We start from the raw sequence: 13,308 nt of genomic DNA, 5'->3' as shown, positions 1-13,308 counted from the left end.
TATTTTGGTAACCAGTATAAAGCTGTCTTGAAAAATGCCAAAGAAGTAATACATTGCGTAACACTGAGTGAAACCTCTTACAGATTCTCTCTCCCTATCTCTGTGGAAGGCTCATTCCAAATAACCTAGCAATTGTCCCTGGTTTCTGACCTCACCTTTGTCAAACTCCCCCCAGTATCCCACAACTCTGGTTCTCTTTCTTCTTCCCCCTCCTTCCAACCTTTTTAATCTAGTGTTTTCTGAGCCAGTAGCTCACCAGGACTTCTAAAGTACAGAAAGGTAATCTTTCTTTTTGTTTTTATTTCTCCATGTATTATCTAGAACCTAGGAGAAAAACACTGAAATAAGAAAGTGAGGAAGGTTCAAAAGCTTACAAACTTTCTGTCTCCTCTCTCTTTGTCTCTGTCTCTGTCTCTCTCCCTCTTATTTATCTGTAGTCATTTTACAATAAGTATTGCAGTATCTATAACCCATCACTCCCTTTCCGCTGGGTGGGCCCTGGCAATTGGAGCGATTTGCAGAAGGCACCGTTGCTATTGAACTTCACAGGACCAAAAGTTGAATTTTTGTCTTGGTCTTGCCATAGATGCAATCACTTTGGACACCCACATTCTTGAATTGCTTGACTTAGAAATTAAATGTTACTCTTAGTTCAAAGGGAACTAAAAGCACCCCAAGTAAGACTTCCCGCCTACCACTGATACCTTGAAAGGAAGTACATGCTTCCTTTTTCCAAGTATAGGAATGGCTCGTACTACATCTCAGTTGGTTGTCAGATTGTCAATAACCATGATAAGACTTTGTCTTCCCAGCTCAGAGGACATAAAAAATTGTGATGGGGTAGCAGCCCCTCCTATTTCTGTGATGAGCAGGCCTATGGTAGATTTTTATTAATTTTCTATGCCTTGCATTAAGTCAGTCACTGATGCTTCCATCGTGTAGTAAATCCATAAAATTACCATTTGCTGAAATTTTTCACTGCTTCAATTTATGCAGAGATATAAGACAGTTTTCTGAGCCTGGAGTATTTCTGATTACAAGAGAGAGAAGATGGCTAATGTTTGATTTCAAGTCCATTCGGTCCCATTTCTAACCTGCTATGTTTTTTTCCAATCTTTTCACTAAATGTATTGACCCAATTTTATAAGTCAAGAAAATAAGGCAGCAATGATAATTGACTTCTAATGTAGAGATACAGAGTTTGATGATCCAAATGGCCCCCTTAGGCTACAGAAGTAAGTAGAGACAGATCTTGGAAGACAATGCAAATACTCTTCATGCCTGGAATTGGGTATGCTATTAGTTGTTGTCTCATGACCCTGAATCTTAATATTAATTTGCCTCATGGATTAGAAAAAAGTTGTACAGACTGATTTTCCTTATGTTTGTTGCTTTAGAGCTAAATCAACCTTAACAATAATTTTGTTGATTCAGACAACTGTCCTTTGTATTAACCTCACTCTAATCTACATTGCAGCCCGTTTTATATCAGACCAAAATAAGCAAAGCTCTATACTTTGGGTTTTTTTTTTTTCTTTGTAATTCCCAGAGTCCATTCTTAATATTTTTGTTTTATTGTGACCACACAATCTAGGTTTACTGGTAGGGTTGCCAATAAAATTCAAGATGCCCAGTTGAATTTATATTTCAGATAAACCATGAATAAATTTTAGCATAAGTATGTCCTTAAAATTGCATGGGAGACACTTAGACTAAAAAATTAGTCACGTTTTATCTGAAATTCAAATTTAACTCAATGTTCTGTATCTTTATTTGCTAAATATGGTAACCCTATTTACTGGGAGAGTTATAATTTCCTGTAATTTTGTTCTTTTCAATAAATCCATTTCAACAGATAGATACAGTTAGTTGTTATATAAGTTTTTGTACAAATACATTAATAAATTAGGGACTATATATTCTAAATTGTGATTCTGATACTATGGCCAGGATAAAGCTCCTTTTCAAACACATTGCAGTCATCTATCTACCTGTCTGTGTCCTCCATTATTCTGTGACATCAAGAAGGGAGGGAGCATACTTCACTCATTTTTGTATTACACAATTTTGGCACATAGGAGGAGCTCAATAAATGTTTCTCGAATAGACTGCATAATTACAAAATGGTAGGCTGGCCCAGCAACAAAAGTGTGTGTGTGTGTGTGTGTGTGTGTGTGTGTGTGTGTGTGAGAGAGAGAGAGAGAGAGAGAGAGAGAGACAGACAGAGATTTTAAAATGCCTAACATGTAATGAGTGATAACTTGGGCCAGCGCTCTGCTAGGAGCACAGTGCTAAAGCTTAGTTCTTACCTTCTTTTTACAGAGGACTCTTTCACTAGAGGGTGGGTCAAGGCCAATGAAAGGCTATATCTAAGAATACATCAATCAATATGTGTGTCACCTAGATACTGCATCTGCTTTTTAGAGGCTCTCTAACAAAAAAAGGATGAATTAGTAAAAAGTCTTCATATAGTTCATATTGGTTTCCTCATACTTCTGTTACCAAATCTTCATTTCTAAAAGTCAATTTGTAATATAGTTGGCCAGGTAACTGCAATAATAGCTCCTGTCCCCTACAATTTTTTAGAATCTTTTCACTCCCCCTTTGAGAAGCTGAATCCAGGTCCCCTCTCCTTGAATCTGTGCAAACCTCGATTAATAGAGTCTGTCTGAGGTGACAGTTTGCGATTTTCCATGAAAAAACTATGCACTTCTACCTTGCTCTCCTGGGAATCTTGCTCTGAGAACCCAGATTTACTTTACTGGGATAAATTTTCCAGTGGTTTCCCCAAGAAAGTTTACATAGGAGGAAATTTTTTTGACCTTTTGCACACTTGAAATTGTCATTTTTATACTCTTGCTTGATGAACTGGCTGGCTAGTGCATTTTAGATTGAACTTCATTTCACTAGGAGTTTTTTGTTTGTTTGTTTGTTTTTGCGATACGCAGGCCTCTCACTGTTGTGGCCTCTCCCGTTGCGGAGCACAGGCTCTGGACGCGCAGGCTCAGCGGCCATGGCTCACGGGTCCAGCCGCTCCGCGGCATGTGGGATCTTCCCGGACCGGGGCACGAACCCGTGTCCCCTGCATCGGCAGGCGTACTCTCAACCACTCCGCCACCAGGGAAGCCCACACTAGGAGTTTTTTATACATTGTTCCACTATATTTTATTTTCTGATATTGCTCTTGGGAAGGCAGATATCAATCTGATTCCCTAGTTTGTGTAAGTGACCAGGTTTTTCATCTCTGGAAATGATTAGGATACTTTTAAAATTTTCTAATACTCTAAGACTTAATGATGATGTGACTTTTCTTCTCATTTATTAGGCTGGATGTTCAGTAAGAGGGTTATGTTTTTCAATTCCAAGAACTGTTCTTACATGATTGCTTTGAAATTGTCCTCTCTCCCATCACCATCATTTTCTACTCTTATTTGAGCCCCTATTTATTGGATATTGGATCACCTGGGTAGATCTTTTAATTAATTTTCTTTTCTATTTTCCACTTTCTGTTTTATTGCTCTGAGTGCCTGATTTAATGTTCTATTACATCTTCTACTGAATTACTAATTTCAGTGATCACATTTTTAAGTTTCAGCTATTTTCTATAATTGTTTCTTGTGTATACCATGATACTTTTTTCTCCTTGATGCAGCATTTCCTTTTTTCTCTTTTGAAGAACACTGATTATATATATTTTTTGAGGTTTTCTTTGGGTCCCTGCATCATCTGTTTCCCTTGAGTGCCTAGTTTTTCTGCTTATTTGTTTTGGTGTTTGTAATAAACTTTCCTCAAATAGCTGATCAACCTTGACTATCCAATCAGTTCTAAGATTGGGCTCTTAAACCTAATTGATTAGTGCTGTGGGCTTGTAGGGCAATCAAGTAGCCCACAGCTTTTTAACTGGTTGGTTTTCTCTGGGGTAGTTGGTTTCATCAGTAGGGGATCCCATGGTCTTCTGTCTGAAGGGCTGTGAGGCTACTGCTTTCCTGGAGCTGGAGTCTTTCAATAAATACTTTCACTTTATTCCTTTGTCTTCAGTATTGAATTTAAATGACAACCTGTGCCTGGGCTAAGGAGGCCAGAGCTTCTCTGGTTCAATTACCCTAGAGCAGTTGTTGTTAAGCATATATCAGAGTGACCTGGAAGGCTTGTTAAACCACAGATAATTGGGCCTCGCCTCCAGAGCTTCTGATTCAGTAGGACTGGGGTGAGGTTGGGAACTACACATTCCCAACAGGTTCCCAGATCTGGGGCCTGAGGACCACAGTTTGAGAAGCACCATTCTGGAATGTAACCCTCTGGTTTCACATGGAGATGAGTGAGAAGTCTGTAACTGCATGGCTTTTAGACAGTCCCATTGCTTCACCATCTCAAACTTGACTCCTGATCTCAGTGATACCTGCGGCCTCTAATTCCTGAGACTTTCTGGAATTTTTTAGGGGTAAGTAAGCAAAATTCTACTTTGCCTCCCCTTGCTTTCCCCACCCTCCCTGCAGGAATGTTGGATGGACTTCCAAGCTCTCCATTATGTACTTTCCGTTTTTATATTCTTAGGGTAAGGATTACTAACAGCCTCATTTTCTTTCATGGTAGAGTCTGTCTCTTTTCTTTCTTTTCTTGTTATTTAGGGTGTTATTTTGAAGGGAATAAACAGAAAACACTTCTTACATCATTTTGATGGAGTGTTATTTCAAGTAGAATAGTGAGAGGAAGGCTTCTTGTTCTCATCATTTTGAAACAGATGAGCCCACAAAATCCTTGATCTTGTGATTCTTCCTAGTTTTACTGTTAGAGGGTATTTTTGTGAGAACTGTATTTTACTGGGGTAGCATCATTTGGAAACTGGAAGCCCATGGTATCTAGTATCTTCCAGTTGATCAAAATAATGTAGACAATTGATCAGAACAAAATATTTACAGTTGCCTGAGTAATAGTTTGCACTTAAGAGCACTTACATTTTGCACTGAAAATAATAGCTGAAATGATTTTGCCCCTCTGTTTCCTTATATCAATTTTTGTTTTGTTTTGCCAGAGTGTTGATTTGGTTAATTCTCATTAATCCCAAATTTCAAAATGTGAAATGCTCTCATCAATATCTAGAGCTACTCTATTTAATGCAGTCGCCACTAACAATATATGACTATTTAAATTTAAATGAATTTAAGGTTCAGTTCTTCAGGCCCATTAGACATCTTTGTTAGTCACACATGGCTAGTGGCTACTGTGATGAAGAGCTCAGCTATGGAACATTTCCATCATTGCAGAAAGTTCTGCTGGATGGTACAAATAGAAAACCTCCTTTATTTACAGAAGAAAAAAAAAGAGGAAAAGAAAGAATGGCTTTGATTTTGAATGAACACACTCTTCTGTCTTATACCTTTTACTCAGGAACTTTTGTTTGAAAATATCAGTGTCTTCAATATATGTGCACAACGTCAAAAGACCACATTTTTGGCTTGATGGTGGTAGTGTGGGAGATGGAAGTGATTTACTCCAAAATGCTGGGTGGATTTGTGTGAAATCACTCCCATGCTGCTAAGGTGGAGATATGCTCATGGGGCTGGAGGCTCACCTCCCACCCCAGCCCACCCCACCCATTTCCCTACCTGGTTAGTGTCAGAAGGAGATGTGTTGAAAGGCTTGAGCCACTGCAGGTGTGCTTCGTCAACTGGGATTTTGGCTCAGACTTTCTCAGATCAACACAGTGTGTGGCTTATGTGCAAAGCGCCTGCTTTCAGGGGGGAAGTGTGTGCATCAAGGCTAAATGGCTGGTTCCAAGGCAGAGCAACACACTCATGGATTCTTGCCTGTACGTTTGTTGACCTTTGGATCCCAATTTCGTTGTTGATTGATCAAATAAACATTAGAGGCTATTTATTGGGTCCCAATGAGGAGCTATTATCCCAGCCAAAGGATGGTAAATATGTTTGTATTCCTGTGCCTAATTTCTAAAGTGTCAAAAAAAAAAAAGTTTACTAAAACTTGCTAGTGAAAATGAAACACTTCTAATAATCATTTGCTCAATAAAAAATGTGTACATGGACACAGAACGGCTTTATTTCAATATCACAAAAAATATTCTTTGGAAATCAGTAGGGGGAAAACACAGAAATGAGACTACAAAGATAATAGTTACAGAGAAGTGTTGATTTAGGTGTCGGATACATAATTATATTAATTTTATTTTATTAATTACATTAATTAATGACATTTAGATGTCAGGTACTTAAATTTTCTCTTTTCAGTTGCTTGGAAAGATGATCTCAGAACGTTCTCTTTAAAATTGCTGCAGCTTTTTAATTTTAACCTATAGAAAACAGCCTGGCTGCCCAAATTATGTTCCATTCTGTTGTATTTGTTGCAAAACTGGTGATCTCTCCCTGGATTTGTGAAAACCTGGTCTTAACCCTAGGGCAAGGTTAGGTGTTACTGTTATGAGTCTTCGTTGGGTAGAAAGAGCTTTCCTGCTGAGAGTCTCTAAGGAGATGTATCCTCCTCCCAGCCCCCATTTGCTGGTAGACACTCTTTTCAGTGAATGGGATGATCAGAACACTTAGATTTAGGGAAAAACAAACAAACTAGTAAGACTCATTCAAAATCAATTGGCATGTTATAATTGTAGGTACAAATAAGCTACAAATCAGTGAGGTCAATATCGTGGCAGAATTACCTCTGTATCTTAGTCAGGATTTATGTCTTTTGTTTCTCAGGGCTATAGTAGTAGGCAAATAACAGTATAACAAATATAATAGCAGTAATGATCATTATTGAATACTTGATAGGGGCAATGTACATAAAACTTGCAATAATTTTATGGGATAAAGATTATCGCATTTTACAGAAAATAAAATTAAAACTTATTTTTAGCACCTTGCCCAGTGTCCCAGCTAGTAGGTGATAGTGTCCAAAACCCAAATTTGTCTGACTCTATAACCCATTTTCTTAATCACCGTGTCAGGCATTCAGTGTAATGAGTGAGATAGAATTTAGGGTGTCAGGATTACAGAACCTGAAATACTGTGTATGTGAGGAGTTAAGTTTAAACAAGAACATTTAAAAAATTCTCAAGAAAAACAATTTTCTAGGAAATACAGTGAATCTCTGATGTATCCCAATCACCTAAATAATGTTTAGCACATAGCGAGTGTTCAAAGAGTACTTACTGCATTAATAAATTAAATGATTTAGGGTTGCTATGTAACTGTTATAACTTGGGGTGTACTGGGAGGTCTATAAGCTGACAGATGCATATTTTTACTTGCATGAGACACATAGCCTGGTCTATGTAGTTACTGTATAACTCAGAATCTCTTCATATATATATATATATATATATATACATATATATGTATATATCTTCCCCCATTATATTAGCCATGAATTGGTGACTTTAGCAGCTTTCTGGAAGACAGTGTGTACTGAATTAAAAGATACTCCTGTCTCTAACTGGTAGGAACTAAGTTTAGGGACTGATATTGTTCAGTGAAAGCAAGTTTACTGGTATGAACGTGCAGTAGGTGCTTCTCATTGCTTCAGGATGTCACTTTGCCTCAGTCTCCTAATATTCTGGAAGAAGTGAAGTACTCTCTAACATAAGGTGAATTTCTTTCCAAGAGAGACAATAAACGTCCTAAAATTAACCTCCCTTCAGTTCAATTATACCTTCAGAATCTTTTGGGATCAAACTCATGTACCTTTGCGATTAGTTAAGTCTTAAACCATTGGAATATTTAAAATATTAGTTTGGGTAGTGTATTAATTTCCTATTGCTGCTTTAACAGATTACCACAAATTTAGTTGCTTAAAACAACATAAATTCATTATTTTATAGTTATAGTTCTGGCGATCGGAAGTCCAGAATGAGTCTCACTGGGCTAAAATTAATGTATGGCAGGGCTGTGTTGTTATCTGGAGGTTCCAGGGAAAAATCCATTTTCTTGCTTTTTCCAGCTTCTAGGGGTTGCCCTGATTCCTTGTCCCATGGCCCCCCTTCCATCTTTAAAGCCAGAAATGGCCAGTGGAGTCTTTCTCAGAATGCATCACTGTGACACTGACTCTTCTGTTTTCCTCTTCCACTATTTAAGGACCTTTGTGATTATATTGGGCCTGCCTGGATAATCCAGAATAAATTCCCTAATTTAAGGTCAGCTGATGAACAAACTTAATTTTATTTGCTACCTTAATTGCCCTTTACCATATAACATAACATATTTACATGTCCTGGGAATTAGGGCACGGGCATTTTGAGGGGATCCAATATTCTGCCTACCACAGGTAGAAGCAAGAATATGGAGGTATTATGTAACAGACTTGCATTTACTTTCCAATTCTATATCACCTGTTTGATCTTGGGTAAGTTACTTAAGTGTCTTCAGTTGCTTGGTTGGCAAAACTGAGTTAATAATCACTACTACCCAGGTTTGTCATGAAGATGTTATTAGCATCAGAGAATTCAGGAGCCTTTAACCTGTGAAAGAGAATTCTCTTGTTTAGTTTGTCATCCTATTAGATATGAAAAAACTTCTCAAAAGCATATTGTAGTTTATAGCATTTTTAGATATCCTTTATTCTTTTTTTTTTTTTTTTTTTTTTTGCAGTACGCGGGCCTCTCACTGTTGTGGCCTCTCCCATTGCGGAGCACAGGCTCCAGACGCGCAGGCTCAGTAGCGATGTCTCATGCGCCCAGCCGCTCCGCAGCATGTGGGATCTTCCCGGAACCGGGGCACGAACCCGTATGCCCTGCATCGGCAGGCGGACTCTCAACCACTGCGCCACCAGGGAAGCCCCCTCCTTTATTCTTTTTAAGCAAAGGAGGTAAAATTCATTCATTTAATACCTTCTTTATAGCTCGTTACCTAGTTCTGTCTAAAAAATGAGCATTGATTAAGAACTTCTTATCTGTCTTCTTATTCATCAGCTTACCATGAGGATACCATACTATGGCACAGTTCTTAAAGAGACAAGATTAATGAACTTTCAACAATTAGAGAAAAATTGATGGATAAATTGTGCTGACCAGGAATACAATTAAAATTCATGAAAGAAATAGAGCTATAAAGGATGATCTAATTGCTGGGAACCTTAATGCAACATAGCATTGAAATGGACTTTCAGATAAAAGGAATAGAATTAGCAAAATGAAAAGAGTGAATGAGAGACAGAACATGGTATGTGAGGGAAGGCAAGCAGGGGAAGGAAGAGAGCTATCTGACAAAAGAGAAGCCATGTCTTTTAGAGTAATAGTCCAGTTTAACATGGAATATGGAACTGTATTCGAAAGGAACTTGAAAGCATCTTCCTTCTTTACAGGAAAAAGAAAACAGTGAAGGTTCTTAATTAGGAGGTGATGAAGATGAGTTTGGAAAGAGATGAGCTTGTAGAAATTGGGGGCAAGTATGGAGTTGAGTCATAATTCCCTTCCATTCAAATATAAACAAAAATTGATATTGACCAATGCATGACTCATCAGAGCTAAATCTCTCCCTCTCCCTCAAGGATTTCTGCTTATATTAGAACTTTTAGGGAAAGAAAATGTGACCCACTGACAGAATAAGAGGTGTCTTGAGAGATATTAACTTTGACAAAGTCATTATGAGGGAGTGTGGGGAGGACAGAAGGGAGGCATTTATTAAACAAAACAAAGCAAAACTCTACACTTGAGATGAATGTTCTTTGAAATCTTATGGGGTCCATTTTTGTGAGTTTTAATTCAGTGATCATTTCTGGAAAGAGTATGTTTTCAGAATTCTGCTTTTACTAACTGGTGACCTTTACAAAAATAATAAACTTTGAAGAACCCTAAATTCCTTCATCTTTAATATCAGGCCCATACTCCTTACCTATGAGAGGTTTTGTGGGGATTAATGTAGCTAACCCACCTCCATCAGTGGGCATATTTTCTAAACAATTTCTGGACAGCAAGAAGGGAACACATTGGAAGATATGGGGTAGCTCACATGATTGAAAGGAGAATGAATGAGGGTCAATCCAGAGATCTAGGGAGAAAGAACCAAAGGGTGTGTCTTCAAGTTGCTGTCATTAGGTTATCTCATTTCTACATGATTTATGTCCCTGTATTACTCTATTCAGGATCCAAATTCCCAGGAGAAACAAAGTATCTGATGAGCCTGTGACACAGTAAAAACTGCACAGTGCAAAACTAAACAGACGGGGAAGACTTTATTCAAGGCTATTGCAAGAGGGGAGAGAGGAGAGAACTCTGAACTCAACTCTGCTGAAACGAAGGGGAGTAGGGTCTTTAAGAGGCATGGGGTGAGGAGTAGATTGTAGGCTACCTGTGCTTACTAATTGGCTTTACACAAAAGGAAAGTAAATTTTCTCGTATCTTCATGACAGGAGGTAATTTTACAACTTGGGGCAAAGCTCCCACCAAAGTTAGGGTCCCATCCTTCCACAGAGACTGGAAGATGAAGATTCTATCTTTCTTTATGATTACATTTCAAAGGGATGGTTCCCAGATCCTTAAGAAAGACAGTCTTGTGTTGTAAAACTGGCAAGAGGCTTTAAGAAAGACTTCCATCTCAAAGCTGTACAAGCTTTATAAGGCAAACGCGCTAAGGGGAAGGAAATGCTAAGGCCATCTTGGTCACCAGGGCAGGCCACGAGCCTGCCTTGGCTGTGATGGTGGGAAGAAACTGATGTGGCAAAAGGCATCTTGACTTATATTCCCACCAAGGCAACACTGAGTGGGGAAAAGAATCATTCTCAAAAGAAAAGTGAGATAAAGCCACCGGAAAAAAATGGGGAAAGAATGGTGGGTAAGGCATCATGGAAAACGAAAATGTTCCTGGCACAGTGTAAGAAGTTAGAAAAGAAGTGTAACACTTGAGTGATTTAAATTTATTTAGAAGAAATAAACAGAGCTACTCAAAGTAATTAGCAAACAATTCACAGGGAATGTTGAAGCCAGGACAAATCCCATAAAATCGTGACACCCCATGAGCAATCCTCAGTACAGTGGTATTGGCGGAGGAAATAAAATCCTACCATTGCAAATAATTAAAATTTCTACTGTGGCCCCCTAAAGTTGCCAGATGGGGGATTATAATGCACAATGCACAGCAACAGATCTTAAAAATTCTTTTTATTTATCTATCTCCCTCAGGGTGCCATGTTCTCCCAAAGTGTCCCCAAACTGCTTTTGTTAATCAGTCAAATCAGTCAACTTCCCCCGCCCCCCCCCCACCCCCCACACCTGCCCTCCTTTCCAGCCTATTTGTTTCTCTTTAAAATACTCTGTGCTGTTTCACATGCAGGTATTATGCAGGTATCTAAGGCCGTCCTGCTTTTCCAGTTCTGTTTTCTACCCTGTATTCAAATGAACTATCAATGCTGCTTCTTCCTTAGAAGTCGGAGCAGGGACATCGAGGCTCTTTGAATCCCAGAGTAAATCTGTCATTAGAGCTCAGAGATTTCAGCCTCTGATGCTGGAACGAGAACACACAAAAGCTCGTAACAACTACTGGGAGAGTGAACTAGTATCTCCCAACCACCGGGTGCCCACTGGGTACTCATCCCTTTCATGATTCCATCCTGCAAATCTGTGGGCCCATCATACAGATAGTATATGTTTGCTGAGGAACATGAAGATGAGGAGATGTATCTGGTTCATCACATTTCTTCAGCACCTATTTAACACAGGGTGTGTCTCTGAATTAGTATTTATTAGCTTTATTTTTACTAGTTTGACTTAAAAGATTTTTTAAAAATTTTTTGGCCACACTGCGCAGCATGTGGGATCTTAGTTCCACAGCCAGGAATGGAACCTGCGTCCCCTGCATTGGAAGTGCAGAGTCTTAACCACTGGACCGCCAGGGAATTCCCATGAGTTTGACTTTTTAAATTGAATTATTGAGAAACAGAATTTCAAAGTCTGAAGGAATCAGTGTTTCTTCAGCAGGTGCAAACAGAGAAACTGTTCTATGAATGTGTTGGGCAGCCGTGAAGCAGGGCTACGGCGTTGCAGAAAGCTTTCCACATTAGTGGTTGAGAATGATAGCAATTACTTGAGTACTTTTAGTAGTACCCTCACTATCTAGTTTCCCAGCCTGAGTGGAATGTTCAAGAATCTGGCAGGATAGGGGAAGAGAGAAGCATGAAAGGGAAGGGAAGGAAAGGAGAAGGAAGGGGGTTTGAACATGGCTGCCACCATTCTAAGCTTTCCTCATGTCTCAGACACCAGACCAGGTCGTTTGGTAAAACCAGATGTATGGTAGCATGTGCTAATGTGGCCCCTTTACCTTTGTGTATGTATCTATAAAAATACTATTATAAGAACAATATCATCTTGTTTCAAAAGAGTATGGAGTGGTTTAGCTAATGAAGTTTATATGGCAATCTAATTATAGTGTTTCTTTTCAGTAAAACTCTATTAATGTGTATTACAAGAGACCAGATACTAAAACCCTTTTAACAGTTTCAAAGAAAGCTCCTATGATGGGAAACAGAAAAACACTTAAAGTGAACATAAAAGCTTTGTAAAAGAAAAAAAAATTTGTCTTAAACAACAAAAACTTTATTTTCTCATAGTTCTGGTATTTGAGAAGTCCATTTCAAGGTGCTGACTAATTCAGTTCCTAGTAAGAAAACTCCTCTTGGCTTACAGATGGCTGCCTTCTTGCTGTGTCCTTACTTGGTGGACAGAGAGAGAGCCTTCGCGTCTCTGTTCTTTTTTGTGTGTGATTTGACATTTTCACAGAGCATACTTCATCTAAAGTTATTAAAGAAAAAATTTTGAACAACTCCTTAAGATATGTGTGTGCTAAATAAATATAGAAGATTGTCCTCAGAGTACATGCATATAATATAAAATTCTGATAACTAAGAGTTGGGGAGTAAGATGTTCTTTCTGGAACACTCCAAATACCCCTCAGAGCGTAAGAACTGAAAGATCAATGTGGAACACATTACCATGGCAGACATGCAAGAGAACCATGGCTGGGAGCCACTGTTTCACTTTTCCAGTAGTTGTTAGAAGCTTTTGTGTGTTCTCATCCCTGCACCAAAAGCCTGAAATCTATGAGCTCTAATGATACATTTACACTGGGATTCAAGGGACAGCCAAAATGCATCAATGTTCTCACGTTGCTAATCACGGTTGCTCATTTAATACAGTGAGAGCCAAGATCAAGATGATAACTGTTTAAGGCCCTTAGCTGGAAGCCCTTAGGACTAGTTAATACAGTTGCAATTTTGTTCACATTCAGGCTCAGGAAATTATGTCTCATCCATTTGGAAACATACCTTGGAAACATTAAATAAAGGGCAGGAAACCACATACCAGCTGAA

Source organism: Phocoena sinus, chromosome 17 (assembly GCF_008692025.1).
Source record: "Phocoena sinus isolate mPhoSin1 chromosome 17, mPhoSin1.pri, whole genome shotgun sequence".
Classification (NCBI taxonomy): Eukaryota; Metazoa; Chordata; class Mammalia; order Artiodactyla; family Phocoenidae; genus Phocoena; species Phocoena sinus.
This window is presented reverse-complemented; position numbering follows the sequence as displayed.